Consider the following 21,853-nt stretch of genomic DNA (forward strand, 5'->3'; position numbering starts at 1 on the left):
GGTTGCAAATGTCACATGCAACATAATGGGCATTTGGGGGGAAGCAGTGACCTGTGCCTCCACGGGATAAACAGATGCAGGGAGAACTGCTCTGGAGGAAACAGGCCAAGAATAAAGGTGCTACGTGCCCTCCTCCCTTCATTTATTTATGTACTTATTCATTTGTATTGCAAATACCTACCGCATGTCCCAGGCCTTAGAGATTTCGACATAAAGACAGCTAAGGTCTCTGCTCACAAAGAGCTTGTGGTCACTTTCTTAAACCCTAGCGTTCCACAAGACACATTTTGAAAAACCCCAGCTACCAAAGAAGAAAGAACTTGGGCATCGATGTTAGATCAGGTCCGAGTTTCTGCCTCTGCCACTTGGCAGCCGCCAGCTATGGGATTCGAGGACAAGGGAAAAGTCAGTCATGTTCATTGCGCAGGAGGCGGTGAGAACTCTGCCACCAGTTAGCACGTGTAGGCTTCCTTGGATGCTGCTTCTCTCCCCTTCCTCCCTAGTTGGTGGGATATATATATATATTCCTGGGACCAACAGACTTCTGTGCAGAATAAGTGACCAATCAGGATGGAGTTTTACTCTGGACCAAACAGAGGTTGCTGCCTATGTGGAATTCATTCATCTCTGCTACAAATAATAAAATATGCACATCTATGGGAAATTGACAGTGAGGGAACACTGTCACACTTACTCCTCATAGTAAGCTGACCTCAGTATCTAGCTTGTTATTTACATGTCCCCGTAACAGATCTTTTTATCGTTATTAACCCAATAGCTGCTCAGTAATTACTCTGTGTCAGGGATGATTTTCAGCACTTTTACAAATAATAACTGATTTAATCCTTATTATGCAGAGATGGGAAATCCAAGCCTCGGAGGTCTGGTCATTCATCCAAGGTCTGTGGCTAGTAGAGGTTTTAGTGTTTATACCCCTAAACCATCCACTGTGAGCCTCCACTTATCACCCTTCTCATGCTGTTCTTTTTATGAGAAAGTTCTTTCTCCTCTTCAGTTATTAAATCCTGCTTATCCCCCAGCCTATATCAAATCTTACTGAGTGTGTGTAAATTGGCTGCTGTAGGGCCATAGAAACAATTGTGCTTGCATCAGATGGCATTAAAAATTGTATTGAGTCAAAATCTTAAAATCACAATATTTCACCTCATGATCCTGATTTCTAAAGCCTTTTGAAAACTCGGATCCAAGAGTCATCAGTTCTGGAGCAGGGGTTTGCATGCTCCAGCAGCTGTACCAAAGCAGCACGTTTTTGTAAATAAAGTTTTACTGGAACAAAGCCACATCCAAACAGTCAACGGCTGCTCTCATGAGCAGGAAGTCATACAGTGGAGTTGCAGCAGTGTTTCACAGTCACGAGTCATGACAGAGAGTATGGCTGATCAGTCTGAGGTATTTACCCTCCAGCACTTTCCAGGAAAAGTTTGCTGACCCCTGAGCTAAACCCAGAAGCAACTGCCCACCCTCCCATTCAGGTGGGGCTTCCCAGGTGGACAGACCACCCCCCCTTGCCTGCCTGGCCCCTGAAGACATGCCCATGTCTCCTGTGTTTACAAATTTCTAGAACCTTCTCACTCCCTCTCGGCTAGCTCCCGCTCCTTTAACCAAGTAGGTCCCCAGTTCGACTGTCAATCAAACCAGCCACATGTACTTGCCCTACTTTAGCTGCAGAAATGTTTTATCCTTGTTTAAAGTTTGTTTCTTTTGTCTCCCCGGGGCAGGAACTCACCCCCCCTTCATTATATACCCCCAAGGCCTGATGCTGAGAGGATGAAATAATAGACACATAGTAAATATTTTTATTTGACTAATTGTTGTCAACCTGATGCCGCCCTAACCTAAGCAGAGAGTAAAGAATATACTAAAATAGATATTTTGCTTCAGGAAGAAAACCTCCGGGGAAGATGCGCCTTTCCTGTCTGACAGCTAGAGAAGTTCCCTGTGTCCCCTACTCATTCACCCGCTCTCTGCGGGCAAAGGCGGGAGGCTCAGGAGAGGCTGCCATCCACCTCCAAGAAGTCCTCCAGGATGGCGGCCTCAGTAGCTCAGTCTTGGGGGCTCCACATCCTGGGGCAAGCTCCTATTACCTCAGCTCCCAAAAACACAGGTATATAAAACAGACTGTGCAATAAGAACTAGAACAGCCAAGAAGCCTCACAGATACCATGTGATATCACTTACATGCAGAATCTAAAATATGGCACAGATGAACCTATTGATAAAACAGAAACAGAAGCACAGACAGAGAGAAAAGACTTGTGGTTGCCCAGGGGGAGGGGAGAGGAAACGGGACAGACCGGGAGTTTGACGTTAGCAGACGCAAACTCTCCAATTTAGAATGGACAAGCAATGAGATCCGGCTGTAGAGCACAGGGAACCGTGTCCAGTCTCCTGGGACAGAGCATAACAGGGGATGCTGTGAGAAAAAGAAGGTATATATACGGATGGCTAGATTACTCTGCTGTACAGCAGAAACTGGTACATTGTGAGTCAATATACCTCAAACAAACAATTAACTAATTTAAAATTAATTTTAATTATCAGCTATTATTTGTAAGTTAATAATCACTTAATAATGTAATAATATTAATTATTTATGAACGATCATTTATATAATAATTACTATTAATTTTAAAAAGAACTAGAACACCCAAGGAGCCTGGACTCTCAAGCCTTTGGGTTAATGTATTTTTTTTCTCTCTAGACAAGGAAAACAGGACTAAAGTGAAAGGAGGTGGTTAGATGATTGGCGTGTCCATTTCCATCCATTTCTAAGAGGCCAGAGCACTTGGGTTGGTGAAGTCACTTCCCCTGGCCGGAGTCCCTTCCTTCCGTGGTACGTTAATGATTCCTGCCTCCAATGCCATTTCTAGGATTTCATTACTAAACAAACATCTTTCCAAGTGACATATTCCTTCTCTGTAATATTTACTTCCCAGCATCCATGTTTTGCTTAGGCCTGGGAACCTAGTCTTCCTTTAACAGGACTGTCTATGTCTGCTAGGATTTGTTACATGCTGCTCCATCTCAGAGGTAGTATCGTATCTTCAAGATAAGGAAAGAAAAGGGAAGGTGTCAGCCCAGAGTTGTCCCAAGTACCAGCTAGATGCCTGGAGAGGGGCAAGGTGTGGACAGCTCACCAGGGCAGGAATTCTCAGCTCTAAACGGAAAGCCAAAGAGGGGTAGGAATGTAGGACCCTATGGGGACCCTATGTCCCAGCAAGCCCCATATCCTCTGCTGTAGCTCTTCTCTGAGGTACCTGGATCACAGCACCTGAGGCACTTTTCCCGAGTTGTTTCACAAGTGTGAAAAATCCCCCCTCACCAAATGGAAGATGCTAACTACTGGATGACAGCAGCTCATAGCCTCCAGGCCTTCTGGGGCCTAAAGACTGATCCTGTTAATCCCTGGCACACGGCCCTGTTACCTCACCATCAGCCAATCAGAGAACTGTGCATGAACTGGTAGCTTAACCTGCAACCCCTCTCTCATCTGCATTTTACGAAGGCTCTACAGGAGTTCCCACTTTGGCTAAGTGGGTTAAGAACCTGAGCAGTATCTATAAGGACTCAGGTTCGATCTCTGGCCTTGCTCAGTGGGGTAAGGATCTGACATTGCGTGAGCTGTGGAGTAGGTCGCAGACGAGGCTATGACTGTGACGTAGGCTGGCACCTGCAGCTCAGACTGGACCCCTAACCTGGGAACTTCTACAAACTGTGGGTGTGGCCAGAAAAAAAAAAAAAAAGCTATACCAAAACTATTTGAGGAATTCAGGGTTTTAGGGGAGCACGAGCCACCTGTCTACCCGTCTCCTTGCATGACCTGCAATAACCTTGCTCCAGACTCTGCTGTTTACGTTTGTTTGGCCTCGCCGTCCATTCAGCACAGGAACTTGCACTAACAGGAACCGAGTGTCCAGTGATACAAAGGCCTTCCTGGATCCAGAAATGTTAGGCCCACAAGGCCATATTCTAATCTCAGTGGGGAGATCGCCCTTCAGATTGAGTTCTGATTGTCCAGAGTCTTTAAAGGTTGACTCCTGGCTTCAAACACGTGGACGCCACCTGCTTTCTCTCCAGGCTGCAGACCTGAGAGGCTTATGCTGCTTCCTCTACAGCAGTAAAATCACCACAGTTGAGGCGGCGGCCTTGGTGTTGATGGCCCCCTTCTCCCAAGGAGCCCACCAGCTCTGCGGGGAGGTGACAGCTGCCTCCCAACCAGAAGGCACCCAGAGGTGGAGGCCCAGGGAGGCATGTTTCTGGATCCACGTCTTCACTCTAAGGGTGCCAGTGCTGCCACAATAGGCTCACAGCACGTCTGTTCAGATCTCACCCCAAAGGACGGCAGGTCAGGTTAACTTTGCTGGCAAATGGTAAGTTACTAAAAAAAAAAAACCAGTCAAACAAAAAAAACCACATTAAGCACTCCTGGATTGTGGAGTTTTTTTCCATTTTGGAATTGTGGAAAAGAAATCATGGACCTGTCTGGCCAAATGAAACTGTGACTGGGTTACCACCAATTCTTGAGTCATCGTTCGTGCTCTCAGCTGTTCTGCCCCCGGATCTCGGCTCAGGCTCAGGCACCCTCTCGAGAGACATCCTGTCCTCCAGGCTGCAGACCTGAAAGGCTTGTGCTGCTTTCTTCTACCCGTTAAGTAGGACACGGTGCTCTCTAATGTCTGAGGATGCTTCTCTCCAGAAGGGCAATGTCAGTTCCTGATCACCCCCAAAGATGAGCTCAGCTCTTCTCACTTTACAGACTTTACTCCCAAACATGACAGAAACCACAGAGGAGTTATCCCCAAAAATAATAAAAGCAGAAAGTAATAATATTAACAACAGCACTAACGATTAATATTTATTGAGCCCTTACTAAGTCTATTATCCCAATAGATTGTTTAAATGATTTGATTTAACTGCAAAATAAGTCAATGACAAAGATAATATGGTTATCTGTGTTTTGTAGATAAGGGGACAGAAGCACTGACAAGGTGAAATGATCAACTTACAAATTTTAAAAATTCCTGTCTTCATTGATGAGACGGTAACCTTACAACTGGGCTAGACACTGGATCTCTGTTTTTAAATCACTGAGGTTGGTTTTTAATTATTTGGGTTGGTTTTTAATCATTGAGAATAAAATTATGTATCCTTCTTTTTTCCCACCAAGAGCCCGCTTCTTCAGTCATTAGGATTTTAAAGGCAATTATGGCAGAATAATAGAAGACACCTCCCCCCCACCCCCGCAGCCCTGAAAGAAGGTAACTGATTTCTTCCAGAGTTTTCTGACTGTGTGACAAACATTACTGTCCCTTTCAGAGTTTTTTCTACATATCCAAACCAGACAAAGTCCATTATTGTCTCTAAGGCTTTCTACAGACTGTCAACTGTTGGAAGAAATAAGAAGGTTTGAAAAATGAGTCTTGTTGCTTTGTAAGGAATGCTATAATCAGTTGTCCTGGGGAAAGATTAAAGAATGATCTTGAGCCCACCAGTAAAATTTAGTAAGTGTAGTAGGGCAATGCATTGGCCAGATTCAAAGGTGATCCCGGAGTTCCCATCGTGGCTCAGCAGAAACTAACCTGACTAGCATTCATGAGGACGCAGGTTCAATCCCTGGCCTCGCTCAGTGGGTTAAAGGATCCGGCGTTGCCATGAGCTGTGGTGTGGGTCACAGACGCAGCTCAGATCCCGCATTGCTGTGGCTGTGGCGCAGGCAGCTGCCTACAGCTCTGATTAGACTCCTAGCCTGGGAAATTCCATATGCTGCGGGTGCAGCCCCTCCACAAAAAAAAAATAAAAATAAAAATAAAAAATAAAGGATGATCTCAATTCACTTTAACACAGGTTAATGAGCCGTTCAGAAGTCACCAATAATTAGACAACAGCCTTGTGTTCCCCAAAAAGGCATTCCTGTCTGGAAAAGTGGAATTAGAATACATGCATTTTTTTTTTCCATCTGCACTCAAAAAAGTGTGTGTTTCTGTCTCCAAAGCTATTACTAAATGTATCAAGGTACGTATTTCTACCCACAGGCAGTGATTTATTCTCAAAACTCAAGACAGCAGCAAAAACTCAGAGGAGCCTAAAGGCCCTTCACTGTAAAATTAAAACTGTGTGTTTGTGAAAGGCCCTTCACTGTAAAATTAAAACAAAAATGCTTTAATCTGCCATTGTAAATGTTGGACACTCAAAAAACCTGCCTATTAAGTATTATCATAAAAAGAAAAAAGACATTCCATAACTAAGTAGTCAGTGTTCAATTTATCCAGAAAAAAAAAAAAATCCCCACACACTCCCAATTGTCTTTTCTATTTACCCATGAATGACTAGACAACTAGAATTTATCATCAGCAGAAAGACCATTTTCTTTACTCATATGTTTCGAGACTCCTCGCAATCACCATTCTTATTTTCCCTTATTAGAAAAAGGTTCAAACGCAGTCCCAACGATGGTATATCTAACATCTGGGAGTTCATGTTTCACAGGAAATGAGGTACAAGGATCCTGCGGATCAGAGAGCTTGAGGATGAAATCTTCCAATTTGATCACACAGATAATGACATTGGTATCCTGATTCTGATGACTGAGGAATACACAGACAACATCTGTGTAAAAAAAAATCTGGTCTTGTGAATAATTAAGAAATTTAAACTGACTTGGGATTCAATCTGACCACTTCTAATGAAGAGGAAAAGGAGACATTTCCATGCAAACATTTGGAGCTCTGCTTTTATTTAAAGATGAACCCCCCCACCAGAGAAAAAAATAATGACCAAATTTTATTTGCCTGATCCCTTTCCTTTTAGGAGTCACCAGCTCTGCAGAGGCCCCAGTATAACAGCTTTCTCTTGGTTTTGTCACGCCAAAAAAATATCGGTGCTATAAACGTCTATCTTCTATCAAATTCTCATTTATTTGGGTTGTTGGCCTTGGTATCTATTAAATAAGTTAAAAACAATAAAGCACACAAGCAAAAACCCCTCTCAAATAAATGGATAGCAGATCTGAAATAATGGCACCAAAAAAATACAAGGCTCAATGATTACCACTCCATTTCATTCATGGACACACTTTTTTCAAGGACCTCATCAGTGCTTGGAATCGTGCTAGACACAGACAATACCGAGATGTGTTCACATACAGTATCCCTTCTTCCATTTATGCAGCGATAAGCTACTTGTTTGCAAGATCTGTATCACATGCACAACTGTGTTCCCAGTTCCCTGCACAGTTCCTGGCACACTGGAGATGCTCAATAATATCTGCAGAATGAATTCGATCCAGTGGTACTGTGCACTGACTATGTGAGATACTAAGCCAGCGTCCAGGATGCAAAGATGAAAAACACAACCAGGTTCTCTTGTGTATTTGATAGATGTGCATATGTTTCATTTTTACCAAAATGTAATCACATAAAAACGTCTCCTCATTAAAACGAACCATTAAGAAAATCAAAAGATAAAACATATACAGGGAGAAAACATGATGTAATATTATGTAAATATTACATAAACTATTATGTAAGATTAGGCAACATATAAAAGAGAACTTTTTTCTAGAAAAAAAATTTCAAATTCTTACTACTCAAGAAAAGAGACAAATTTAGGTGAGCAAAAGATTTGAACAGACACTCACCAAGAAGATAAAAAGCTGGCCAATGAGCCCGTGAAAAGCTGTGCAATGTCATTAATCAACAGGTAAGTACAAATTAAAGCCACAGTGAGATACATTTTTATACATCCACTAGAACAGCCAATATTAAAAAGAATGGCTCTATTAAATTTGGTAAGCCTACGAAGCAACTAGAACTCTCCCGCATTGCTGGCAGAAATGTAAACTTGTTCAACCACTTTGGAAAACAATTCGGCAGCTTTCTACAAAGTCAGACGTACACTTACCAATCAACTGAGCAATTCTACTCCTAAAAATTTACCCAAGAGAAAAGAAATTGCATGTCCATGCACAGACCTGTATTTGAATGTCCACAGCAGCTTTATTCACAGTAGAAAAAAACTGGAAATAACCCAAATGTCCATCAACATGTGAATAGGTAAATTCTTAGATAATGGAGCAGAGTATCTCTCAGCAATAAGATAAAGAGATTACAGATAAAACAACAGGGGGGAATCTCATAATCTCTGTGCTAGAAGAAAAAAGCCAGATACAAAAAAAGGGTATGCTCTATGGTTTCACTGAAAACTCTAGGATAGAAAATCTCATCTATAGAAACAGAAGGCAGATCAGTGGTGGCTTGGGGCCAGGCGTGGCTGTGGGATTAGCTAGTAGAGGGAGTAAGGGAAACTTTTGGGTGATGGAATGTTCTATATCTTGACTGTGATGATGTTTACATGTGAGTATACACTAAAATACATACGCATCAAACTGTACATTTAAAATGTGCACATTTTGGAGTTCCCTCCATGGCTCAGCAGTAATGAACCCGACTAGTATCCAGGAGGACACAGGTTCAATCCCTGGCCTTGTTCGTGGGTTAAGGATCCCAGGCTGCTGTGGCACAGGCGTAGGCAGGCAGCTACACTCTGATGTGACCTCTAGGCTGGGAACTTCCCTAAGCTTCAGGTGAGGCCCTAAAAATCCAAAAGAAAAAAAAAGAAAGAAAGAAAGAAAAATAAAGGCAGATGAATAAAAAGAGGAAGACGTCTGGAGTCTGGATGTTTTTTCTGAAGGTAAAGGGGGACTAGCTGAAAGATTTTAAGACAGTGACACAATTTGATTTGTGTTCTTAAAAGATCACGCTGACAACTGGGAAGACATCAAATCGGGGACCACTAGGTCCCCTGCAACCACTAGATTCAGCAAGGAAAGGAAGGTCATTTCTTCCCTGAGTGACCAGGCTACAAACACGGAGGAGCATGGAGAGGGGACTTCCGGTCGAGACCCATGAGGAGAGGAGAGAGGAAGACCAGGAAAGCCAGCACAACCTCAGCGCCAGAAGGTGGGACGAAGCGGTTTAAGAAGATGAAATATTACATGGGTCTCTTTCAGAGTCCAAAATAGACCTGCAACCTGGCCGTGGAGTCACTGCCATGATGACTCAGCAAACTGCAGTGAATTCACTGTCACACAGACAACAGGGAGGGGCCTGGGAAACACACTCACTTATTATTTTGGTGAGTTTAAAAAAATTGAATTATTTTTGCTGTTGCATCGCTGTTGTTGTGGACAATGATGTTGTCATCTCAAATATAATACATTCCTGCTGGCTGGCTAGATAATAATATGCTTGATAATTACTGATAGTCCATTTGAACATATTTTATTCTTTACAATTTCCACTTAGTAAAGGTTTGTATTTTTTGCAGAAACGTATGTTTACTTTCCAGATCCCCTCTTAAGATTGCGCATAGGTAAACTTCTTTTATAAGGTTTATAATGTGCAAACATATATTCCTTTTTATGCTACTGGTCTATTTATTGGATTAACTGGAAGGATTTGACGTGAAAGCCTAGGATGATATTGAAAACACATCACTTCTATTGTGGCTAAGAAAAACAGCTTTAGAACTAGAGAGACCTTGTATTGGGCATTATGTATAGACCTTTAGCTTTTTTATCACAGCTGTTCTTTGTTGCCATGACAACAGAATTAACCATTTCATTAGTATCACTGAGAAAAGACACTTATTTATGCATGTCTGACTTCAAACACAGTCCCTGTTCAGATTTCAAGGTCTCTGGCATGGTTGTGTACTTGTTTTTATCCCCTAATATTCTGCTTAATGCTTCTACAGGATATTTAAAGAAAAGCTCTGTATTTTTAAAATTAAATTTCTATTGGCTACATTGGTTTGGCTGCTTTCAAAGTGTCCCCTGAGTGGCAAAACGGGCTTCAGAATCTGAAGCTGGTGAAAGCAATAGGGAAGGAAATTTAATACAAAAGAAAACAGTTACCTGTTACAAGAAAAGTCACTTGTTTGTTTTTTCCTTCTTTTGGGTTCCACTTGGTGAAATGGGTGTTACTATAAATACTGAAGAGTAATCCCTCATCAAAATGGGTGATCCAGCTGTTTCTGTTGTTGCTGAAAGCAGGTAGTGTGCTGATTGCAATTGTGATGAAAAGGCAGGAAAAAAATTCCTAAGACAAGTAAAATCCATTATTTTGAAAATAATACCTGAAGAGAATAATGTCCATTCTCCCAAAGCTATGATGATTCCTTACACGTTTCTACCTAGCTTTTCTTTTAAAAGAAAAAAGAATGCATCTTCAAACTGAACCCTCTATATTCACATTTTTAAAGACCAAGGCAAAAATTCCCTAGTTAACATTAAAGTGGCTTGAGGAAGCTAACTCTCTTTTCTCTTCAATGTACTTTAGTTAAAGAAGCAACATTTTTTGCTTCAGAATTATTATTATTAATTTCTAGCTTATCTGACCATCTACCATGGGCTCAGCAACTTTGCAAAGTAGTTAAAGTGAGGAGTTCCCCTTGTGGCTCAGTGGAAATGAAGCTGACTAGTACCCATGAGGACGCAGGTTCGATCCCTGGCCTCGTTCAGTGGGTTAAGGATCTGGCATTGCTGTGGCTGTGGCGTAGGCCGGCAGCTACAGCTTCAATTCCACTCCTAACCTGTGAATCTCCATATGCCGCAGGTGCGGCCCTGAGAAGACAAAAAAAAAAAAAAAAAAGTGGGTAAAGTGCACTGTCTCCGCCGACGCAAGAGAAAACAGCTGTGCGACGCTGTCCCCATTTTACAGCTAAGGACATTGAGACTCAAAAAGAGAACATGTGCAAGCGTTCACAACTAATAAGTCAGATTAGACTCTCATCAGACTTCAAAGCCTGTGCTCATATCTGCGAAGGGCTGTCCTTGGCTCCTTGTTTCTGCCCATATAAATATTGTAACAACACTTAAAATATTTACATTCCCTCCAAGGCACTTTGGCCTGGAAGGGGGGAAAAAGTCTGAAGGAATATTATTCATAATAATTAAACTCATAAAACAAGAAGGCAGATTTGAACCAGTGACATAAAATCTTTAAAAACCAAGGAAGGTTCTGTGAGGCTAACTGCACACACCAGAAGTTTTGAATGCCAAATATCAGACATTGAAAATAAAGAAAAAGACGTTTTACAGAACACAGTGGGTGAGGTGGTTTCTTTCTGGTTTGTTTGTTTTTTCTTTCTTTTTTTTTTTAGTAATAGCATTATTGAGATATTCCAATACTATAAAATTAATCTAAAATGTACAATTTGGGAGTTTCCGTTGTGGCTCAGTGGCAACGACCCCGACTAGTATCCATGAGGATGCAGGTTCGGTCCCTGGCCTTGCTCAGTGGGTTAAGGATCCAGCGTTGCCGTGAGCTGTGGTGTAGGTCACAGAGGCGGCTCAGATCCCGTGTTGCTGTGGCTGTGGTGTAGGCCAACAGCTGCAACTCCAATTCTACCCCTAGCCTGGGAGCTTCCATGTGCTGCTGGTGTGGCCCTAAAAGGCAAAAAATAAAAAATAAAGTGTACCATTCGATGATTTTTCATATATTCACAAAGTTGCTTAACCATCATCATAATCAATCTCAGAACAGTTTTATCACACCCTCCCCCAGGAAGTGCTGTCCTCTTGAAGAGCACCTCTCCTTTTTCCTCTCTCCCTCTCCACCCCTCCCTCTTATCTCTAGTCCTAGGAAACCACTAACACACTTTCTATCTTTCTAGATTTGCCTGTTCTGAATATTTCATAAAAATGGAATCATACATGCTGTAGCCTTTTGTGTCTAGCTTCTTCCACTTAGCATAATGTTTTCAAGGTCCATCCATGTTACAGAAAGTATAAGTACTTCATTTATTTTTATGGATAAATAATATTCCATTGTATGGAATACTACATTTGTATTGTATCCATTTTTTAGCTATTATGAATATTACTGCTATGAACATTTGTGTGCAACTTTTTGTGTGGATGTTTGTTTTTATTTTTCCTGGGGCTCTGTTTGCTTTTAATTCATTCTTCTAAAACCATGGCATTCAAAGGTTAAGCGATGACTAAAGACCTGATGGATTCTAACCTGTAAGCCACATCAAAGCTCTACTTCTCCGTTCTGTGAGTTATGGATTAGAGACAAAGTAATCAATTCAGATAACATTGCCCAGGATTCTTCATTGCTCATGATTTACAAAGAGTCAACTAATTCTTTTCCAAGAGACAATAATTAAGTCCTTTAAAACTCTATATTTAACAAGTATAAGAAAACACTTGTACAAAATAAAACATTATTAAAGTATCAGATACAAATAATCCATCTCTTTTACCTGCTTATCCAATATGCATTTTAGAATCACTACTTCTTCAACAAAACTAAATACGTGGACACAAATAAAAAAGAATAAGAAGGTAAGAGTGCATGTGCTCCCGTTTTTCACTCTTAGGTTCTAATCTAGGGAAGGATTTTCCAAGTTTCTTCTCTCCCTCTGGTGACAAAGACCCAGCCTTCAACAGATCAAAGGAAGTAGTTCTGATTTCCTTTTTTTTAGTTATATGACTCTGTTTGTTAACAGATCAGATTTTGTAATAACTAAGCACCTCATTTATTTTTCAAAAAGGAAATTCTGTAGCTTCTTCCTATTGGTGGGCTATTTTCTTGCATTGAAGTGAAAGTTCCTTCGGTCTGGGTTGTAGAAAAGAGTTATGAAAATCATAATCCATTTCTAAAGTACAGAAAGGTTAAGAGTGGCTTTATGGTATTTCTAACCACCTAGGTGCCAAGCATAGGACTTCAGAACAGAAATTACATCACTAACAATGTAAATGAGGGGTGTTTTTCTGTGTGTGTGTGGGTGGGTTTTTTTTTGGTTTTTGTTTTTTTTTTTTTTTTAACAGTTGCTTCTCATCTCTGCACAAGAGGGCAGCCTTTCACCAAAACCAAGAAACAGTTGGGCAGAACTTCTTACTAATTTGTACAGATACCCCTCCAATCATAGAACCTCCATAGAGAAGAGCCCCCTTGATGTAAAGAATGGAGAAATGATGAGATAGTTAACACTTGTGCTCTCAATCCCATAAAATATCTTCACATCTTGATCACCATACAAATGTTTGCAGTTTCAGTGACATTTTGCCTTTATTGTTACATAAAGGTTTGGATTTCTTAAACTGCTGTGGACAGCAAATTTCACAGCTAATGTGAAATTAATGCTATAGATAAGGTATTTCTTAAAACTGCTTCTGAAGTCACTCAGCCTCTAAAACGTATTTTTTTCTGTATCTCCCATGAATTTTTTATTAGTTATCCATAATTAATTTCAAAGTTTTAAAATCAAATTTCCAAAATCAATTTGAAATGAGTAATAATTCATATTTGGAACAATTATAAATTTAAATGATAGAATACAGTCAAAGGGATTTACCAGGAAATTAAGAGAAACCAAAAAGAGCAGCTATAAGGCCCACACTTTCAAAATAATTAACCACGCTTGACAGGAAATACATGATTTAAATGTACTATGATGGGACTCAAAATGTTATTTAAAAGGGGGATGAAGATAATTCGTCACACAGGAAGGTAGGTGTAACTATTTTTATGTCCAAAACTTCGGATAATATTTTCGTGAAGTATAAACTAACCACAATCCATTTTTTTCTCTTAAAGTTTATGAAACTTTCAACTAAATATTTCACAGGAAATTACTGCCTCCAAGAATATAAAGGGTTTTATATGAAGGATGCCAATCAGTGTTCTCCGTGGATACAGAGAAGCAAACAAGCAGAAATTGGTTTAATAAAACAAGAAGGATTTCAATTGGACACAAGGCAGGACTTTTGGACTGTCGTGGTGATAAAGAAAAACAGGGGAACCTTTTCAATAATTTTTCAAAGATAACTGTCCATAAATATCCAGTGAAATGGAGAGGCGATGTCTTTACTTTAATTACTTATATTTATAAAACTGAGACTAGACAGGGAAATTAATATATAGCTAATAAAATTTTCACCATTTTATCCCATAATTGGCTTTATTTTTCAGCAGAAGTAGTCATTTCATTTTAGTTCATCAGCTAAAAAGGTCAACAAGGTTGCTGAACATTTCAATCTCCTTCAGGTTCAGCTCTGTAAACAGATAACAAGCATATTTCACCTTGTGGACCCAGTGAAGAACCGGGCAGAGACCTAACTTTCATCTTCCTCTAGATAATATTTACTGGTGGAGAACAAAAGATACAGCCAACATAAAAGTGTTCTTTCTTTTTTTTTTTTTTTTTTGGTCTTTTTAGAGCCACACCCATGGCATATAGAAGTTCCCAGGCTAAGGGTAGAATCAGAGCTACAGCTGCCATCTAAAACCACAACCACAGCAACAGCAGGATTCGAACCGTGTCTGAGACCTACACCACAGCTCACGGCAACACTGGATCCTGAACCCACTGAGTGAGGCCAGGGATCGAATCTGAGTCCTCGTGGATACTAGCTGGATTCCTTACTGCTGAGCAACAATAGGAACTCCACGAATTTCTTTCATTCTCGCTTGTTCCACGGATTTTACTAAATTGAAAGCTCCTAAGTTGTACAGCAGGTACCAAGCACACTGCCTGTCAGAGTAGAGTCTCAATACAGGTTTACTGAATTATATCTCCATAAATTGCATTTTTTTTCTGATCATTATAGCATCAAACTCTAAGCGCTACTATCATTTTTATAGATCACGTCATACAGAGCTAAAGCTACCCCAGAGGTATGTTTGCTTGACTGCTTGTAAAGCCCTTTTGGGATCTGCATGACACTATCCTCCTTTTAACTTGCGTTTGAGCCAAACCACACACCTGTAGAGTGTTGCTTCACTGAGAGTAAACGTCATTCGACCACAGATATGGCCCTAATATTTACTACATGCAAGACATGACCCAGGTGCTGGAGACATGGCCGTGCACAGGGCAGGCACAGCTTCCCTCCTGCTGTTCACACTCGAGAAGAGGTAGGCAGGTTACCTTGGCAGTTCAGCATCGAATTATTTCATTGCAGTAGCCACAGTGCTACAGAGGGGTTAGGAAGGCATATCACGGTGGGGCGGGGAACCACGGAACATTATGATGTCGCGAAAAGGCAGTAGATTTGGTCGCTATTGAGAACTGATAAACTGAGATCCAAAGGACGAGAAGGAGTAGCTAGGCAGGGAGTTAGGGGACGGTAGGGGGAAAGATTATAGTCCACGGGGAAGGCAGAGGATTTGGGAACGCCCCGTCAAGGACAAGCGTCGCACCCAAGAGGGAAAAGAATAAGACCAACGAGGACAGACATGGAAAGGGAGGGGAAGTTTTTCAGCTTCATCAAAGAAGCCCACAGGCAAAAATGCAAGAGAGGAACGGTCAAATCAAGGTACTACCTGCTGGGGAGAGATTCGCTCCCCATTGGTCCCGCCCTCATTCAGCATCGAAACTACTTTCGGTCCTTCCTCCCCCGATTTCTACTCACCCCATCTGTCCAACCGCGTGTCAGCTCCTACCCTCCAGGAAAGTGACGGGTGCTCTAGTGTCGTCGTTTTTATGGAACTGGCTTGTCTATGGAACCCTCCCTTTGCGGATTTAATCACAACGGGAAACATTCCCTATCAGAGCAATGCTGAAATGGGAGGCATAAATGATGCGTAATTCTTGAAAAGCCCATTGTAGGCTTGGGTCTTTATAACAAAATAAAAGCTCCATATTAAACTGTAAGGCATTACACTTCTGTAAAATAAATTAAATAAATGGCCAGCAGGGGTGTTTTACACAATTTATTGGCGCCCTCCGCAGTCCCTGCTACATCTCATTAGTGGCTCTGTCACTCATGAAAAATGTGACACACATCAGCATCACTCATTAACTTAAAGCATGTGCCCAGATATCAAATATATATTTTTTAATTATGGGAGCATGGTATAAAGCAGATGTGCATGTGCGCCATGAACAACGAAGGGCACCAAAACCTCTCCAAGCCTCCTCTTGATTTTTTTTTCTTTCTACCAAAACAGTGAACAAGATACAGTTCTCATCCTTTCAAAGTTTTTCTCTCTACTGACTTTTTCTGCTCACATTCATTGCAATAGTCCAGACTCTGCCAATTTTTTTTCCTTCTTGACATTTCATTTTTAATTAAAAATGACATTTTAATTAAAAGGAAACATATGTAGAATAAACAGAATAACTCACCAACAGCAGAGAGCTGGGGCTGTCCTGTCAGCACAGTTTTAACCTTTCTGGCTCACGAAAGGCTGTGCTGGGCTTCTCCACAATGCTTGCCAAGGCACATTCTGGACAAAAAGAAAGGAAAAGAGGAAAAAAAAAAAAAAAAAAAAGATGATCATTGAACCAAAATCCACCCACATTCAGAAAGCCTGAGGAAGCGCAGAGGGTGGAGAAGACGGGAGATGAACCCACTCCAAACTAAATTGTTGGGGACCTTCAGGACTGGACAAAAAGCTCAGTCTTTCTTCTGTTCAGAATATTAAAACTATCACTTTGGTGAGAGACCCCAGTTTTACAACTCTTCATGTTTACAGATGGCCTGATTTGGCAATCTTAAATGTTAAGGGAATTAGAAATCTGGCAGGAGGTAAGCGTAGCCAAAAGTAAAGTATAACAATTAAAACTCACCATCCTTCTTTGAGCATCCACAACCTAGGACAGCTTGTGCCTCCCAGGGCCATCGTGTCTCCTGTGTCAGAGCTGGTCCCGATGGGGTCCCCAGTCAATGGACGTCAACCTCCTCCCTGGCGAGATCTGGTTCCTTGCACGAAAGCACACTGTGGTATGGTATGGAAGGGGCTGCGGTAAGACTGAACAAAAGGACAAAGAAAAAAGCCAACAATAGATAAATACTGCAGGAGGTGCAAGTAAATGCTTCTCTAAACAAAACCGCCAAATAACATGATTCAGCTTATGTCCTCAGAAACCAGCATGAGGATGAGAATCAACGGGGATCAGCGTGATGCCCCAACGTCCACCACATTTAGTGCACAAACTGTGGGCCAAGCTTAAGAACACTGGGACAGACTGAAATCAGTGAAGGACGATCACTGCAATTATAACCCGGAATGAAGGAGAAAAGAAAGGAATATAACTTTGTGGCAACTATAGATGCCGAGCAATTGATCCATCATTCTAGTTCAAACAAAGATCCCACAGGTCAGGGTTATGGGTTGAAATGGTCCCCCCAAGAAAGATATGTTAAAACTTAACCTCCAGTATCTCCATATGGAAATTTATTTGGAAATAAAGTCATTGCGTATGTGATTAGTTAAGTTAAAATGAGGTCATACTGGAGTAGAGTGGGCCTCTAATACAAGTGATCCTTATAAGAAGATGGCGTGTAAAGCCACAGACACAAGGACCACATGTGATTATAAAGGCAGGGATCAGAGTTACCCAGCAGCAAGCCAATGAGTGCCAAAGACTGTCCGCGACCCACCAGGACCTGGGAAAGGCAAGGCTGCAGGTCTCAGAAGGAGCATGGTCCTGCCAACAACTAAGCTTCTTACTTCTAGCTTCTAAACCCATGAGCCAGCTACCTGGGTTGTGCTAACATTGTTGTGGCAGCCGTAAGAAACAGAGTCAGGTACCACTGTCTCGGCATATTACAGAGGGAAAAGGAGGCATCGAAACTACAATATTTTCTCAAAAGCCTGTAGTTATTGAGGAGCCACGATCATTCTGACTCAAAGCTTATGCTCTTTACCAGATACTACAACCTGGGGCCCAAACAAAGAGGTTGTGTTAAAGAGAAGGGGCAAATAAGAAAACCCCAAGAAAGGAAACCAAGAAGTAAGAGGATGGGAAAAACAATTAAGAGGGTTAGTTATCATGCAGTTCAAATGTAGAGTTTTTTGACAAGTAAGGAGGGGTCAAGGGAGCTAAATGTTGCTCAAAGGACACACACACACACACACACACACACACACTATTGTGGGATTTACCACAAAGCAGCCTCCAAAAGAAGAACTAGTTCAAATCTAATTAATCATGAAATGAACTTCAATGCGTCAAGCCAATCTGACTGCTCTGCAATGTACATCATTGACCTTGGGGCACACAATCCTGACTTCTCAGAAATGAACCAGCCTAGCTGATAAAAGAATGAAGTAGTTTTCCTGAAAATAAACAGGCCCCAAATACTGTCACCTAAATTACATGCTGAGAAGAGCGTGGGTTTAAATTTTTTTAGAGGAAACATCCGCTATCCTGGAGCTGTTTAATTATCGAACTTGTTCCACTGTATTACCTTAAACCCTGATCAAAATGAGACAGCAATTTGCTTTTGCTGGTCATTTCCTAATCATCCATTAAGACGGCGGGATCATTTACATGAGCTCCATCCTCATCCCCAGACTCCCGCAAGACTGTGTGGCGTATCCCTAGCTGCTACACCAAAGCTTCTCTCTTAGTCACTTAACTTTCCCTGACTTTGCTTTTAAGCAAAGGGGTTTATCAGGCCCAGGGTTTGTTTTGCTTTGGAAGCTTCTGTCACTTTATCAGCTTTAAATGTGCTGAGTTTTTGAGCCATAGTTTCCTAGAGAGGCAAGACAACTGACCGAGTGATTTGCCTTCTACGACCAAGCAAATTTCAGCTTCCTCACTTCTCCTCTGCTGGATGGGCAAATGGAAAACCGCCATGTGAATTTAGAAGTTGGATCACATAATGGCGGTGGCATCATGCAGACACTGCCTGACTTACTGACCCTACGAAATAATTGTGACACGTGCCAAATCATCCAGTAATCCGAGAGCATCAAGACTTTGTTTAGATGTAAATTGAACTCAGTGACAATTATCCAGAAGGTACCTAGGACCTCATTAGTATTGATCAGTGTTTGATGAAAGAATAAATCCAACAGATCATTAACAATTATTATTGCCATGGAGAAAATGCTAAGTATATACATTAGAGAATAAACATCATCAAACGCCAATCAAGAAACCACTGAAGGAGTTCTTGTTGTGGCTCAGCGCATTAAGAACCCTACTAGTATCCACGAGGATGTGGGTTCCATCCCTGGCCTCCCTCAGTACGTTAAGGATTGGGCATTGCCACAAGTAGTGTAGGTCACAGATGTGGCTTGGATCTGGCATTGCTGTGGCGTAGGCTGCAGCTGTAGCTCCCCTTCGACCCATAGCCTGGGAACGTCCATATGCCATGGGGCCAGCCCTAAAAAGAAAGGAAGACAGGAGCCAGGAAATCATTGAAGTGGTATTTTTGGTGGCTGGGCTCACCAGGTCCAAGCCATCGCCCTAGCCAGTGGGGAAGGGAGATGTGAGGAGAGGAAGGGAAGTGCTGGATAAGGCAGCTCCTCTCGCAGAAGAGTCTAGAATTTGAGACATCTGGGACAAGCGCTAGTTTAACACATCGTGCCAGATTATCACTAATATGATTTCTTTTACAACACATTTTAAAGTTCCTATGTGCAATACTACATACATGTGTACATACATATCAGGACCTAAACTACACACAACAGAGAACAAGAGCCTCAAGGGCACAGATCAGGAACTTGGTTCATATTTGTATCCAAAATGCTAATCCCAGCACCTGGCACCAAAGAATTACTTTAAAAAGAGTTTGTGGAAGGAACAAATGACTCCATTAATCCACTTGTGCCCTTATTGTGGTTGTTATGGTAGAAACGGAAAAGATATTAAGGACTGTTAAGTAATTGATTATCAATAACCTACAAGAGGGTAGTAGAGACGAGAATCCATAAATCCACATCACTGACTTCCTTCTGGTATCACGCTAAGGGTATGATGACTCTAAAGATACTACTTACAGCATCCTTCCCCCACAAAAACATGTCTTCCCACTTAGACTTGTTCACACCTGATATTCAGGGCATTGTCTGCAGTTACGACTAAACAGCCTTATTTGAGAGCATTTTTAGGCTATATAAAATGGTCTCAAAACGCTGAGAGCTTTTTCTGCTGAGGTGTAAACCACAGTATAAGACTGTTAACAACTTTTAGAAGTTATTACATTAAAAATTATAATTTTAGTAACAGTGAAGTTTTATCGTGTAAACTCACCTTATACTTCCAACTCAAAGCACAAATGAAACAAATGTAATGCAGGGGAAAATAGCAATAAAATATTTGAAACACCTTCAAGATCACTTCCTCTCTGTCCAAGATAACTTTAGTAAAATAGGATAATGATACCTACCTCACAGGATTTTTGTATTAAATGAGATAATGTGTGTTAAAGCTCATATTTAATTACATTTAATTCGTTTAACAATTTCCTAGGCACTATGTGAACAGTTGTCTCATTTCTGAAATGTGGAATGTGCCCTTAATAAGTTAGGCTCCAATGCCATTGTTTTAATAAAGTTAATTTAATCAAAGTTACCTGAATCATAACATGTGTTATGTGTTTAAATAATATAGGAAATTGCTCAAAACTAAGGCTTTTATGTATGATGATAAGATTATCTGGAGAAGGTATGTGCGTGTTTTAAGACTTTAATGAAGGCCCAGAATTAGTTCACTTACGATAAAAATGCTCAACAAAGTTGGTATAGAGCGAACATATCTCAACCTAATAAAAGCCATATATTACGTGCCTACAGCCAACATCGTGCTCCATAAAGAAAAGCTAAAATTATTTTCTCTAAGATAAGGAACAAAGCAGGATGACCACTCTGGCCACTTTCATTCAATTTAGGATTAAGACACAGGAAGACGGAAGCATTTCTGAAACAGGTGGAGCAAGATTGGCCGAGGAGGGAGACGTCACGCGCTCACCCGCTCCCACAAACACATGGAAAAAACGCATCTACGTGTAAAATGACTCGCACAGAACATCTACCGAATGCTGGCAGAAGACCTTACACCCCCCAAAAGGGCAAAAAAACCCTTGACATAAGTGGGTAGAACAAAAGAAAAAGAGAAAAGGCATCCGGATGGGACTAGCCTGCCCGAGAGGGAGCTGTGAAGGAGACAAGGAACCCGCGCCCAGGGAAGCCACCTCACCGACCAGGAGATGGGCAGAGACGGAGGGACCTCCAAGTCGGAGAAAAGCGCAGCAGCTGGGCTGAGGACAAAGCGGAGTGAGAGCCGCCCAGACCGTGCTCACCTTCGCCAGGAGGCCACAGCCTGAGATGCTCGGGCGGGGCTGGGCGCCGAGACTCAGGCTCCGGAGGTCAGTCCCTGGGGGAGCACTGGGCTTGGCTGTGCGGGCACAGCCTGAGGGGCTGAGGGGTAAGGAGCAGTGCGCCCCGGGCGGGGGAGTGGGCCGCCACGGCGGAGGGAGCCCAGAAGGTCCGGGCCCCCAGGCGAAGCAAGGCGCCATGGCTGGGGGGAGGGGGGAGAAACGCCATAGGAACCTCCCTGCGCATGCGCGCGCTCGGCTCGCTGAGGGCGGGGCGGCTCTGGCGCCCGCTGTGGATGGCAAGAGGCCTCTTGCTCCGGCTATGGGAGACCCAGGTGCTTCTAGTGCAGGTAGTGGGTGGCTGGGAACCTCTCGTGTGGGCGAACCGCCCGCATAGGGCTAAGTGGCAGGTGGTGCCTCTGGCATGATCTATGGGCGGCAGCAGGGGCAGACCTTGGCGGTCCTCTTGGAGGCCGTAGGGAGGTGTGGCCTGCCACCACTGGGGGCCTGTGAGTGGGCTCCACCTGCGGCCCCAGTCACCTCAGGGGTCGGAAAAAAAAAAGAGGGCACCGCAACCAAGCACCACACATTGTTGCTCTCACCCCCCTGGCAACACACCCGCCCTGCAGCTGACACTGCCAAATGCTCCAGGCAGAGCCCAGACATTTGATCACTGTCCTTTCCCAAGACCCTACAACTAGAAGCAGCCTGTGCAGCACCTCCTGTGTAGGCTAAGTGAGACTGGGTGCTTCTTGCATGGTCTGCAAG

At 42.3% G+C, this 21,853-nt stretch overlaps 1 long non-coding RNA gene across 3 annotated transcripts in view; it reads right to left on the reverse strand.

The window, feature by feature from the left end:
* LOC110260375 (uncharacterized) overlaps positions 1-21,320 on the reverse strand; it is a 56,625-nt gene extending 35,305 nt beyond the window's left edge. For 2 of the 3 annotated variants that reach the window (XR_014844670.1, XR_014844671.1), the window contains exons 1-3: positions 21,071-21,320; positions 16,603-16,784; positions 16,159-16,259 (exon numbers count right to left, since the gene is read on the reverse strand). This is a non-coding gene — a long non-coding RNA (uncharacterized LOC110260375). Of the gene's footprint in view, positions 1-9,934; positions 10,119-16,158; positions 16,260-16,602; positions 16,785-21,070 lie in introns of those variants that run through there. The other variant, XR_002343578.2, reaches the window with a different exon arrangement.
* Between the last annotated feature and the right edge of the window lie 533 nt (positions 21,321-21,853).

Source organism: Sus scrofa, chromosome 4 (genome assembly GCF_054392235.1).
Source record: "Sus scrofa isolate SSC_HxYL_T2T_F1_AM1 chromosome 4, Sscrofa_HxYL_maternal_Yorkshire_Landrace_v2.0, whole genome shotgun sequence".
Taxonomy (NCBI): Eukaryota; Metazoa; Chordata; class Mammalia; order Artiodactyla; family Suidae; genus Sus; species Sus scrofa.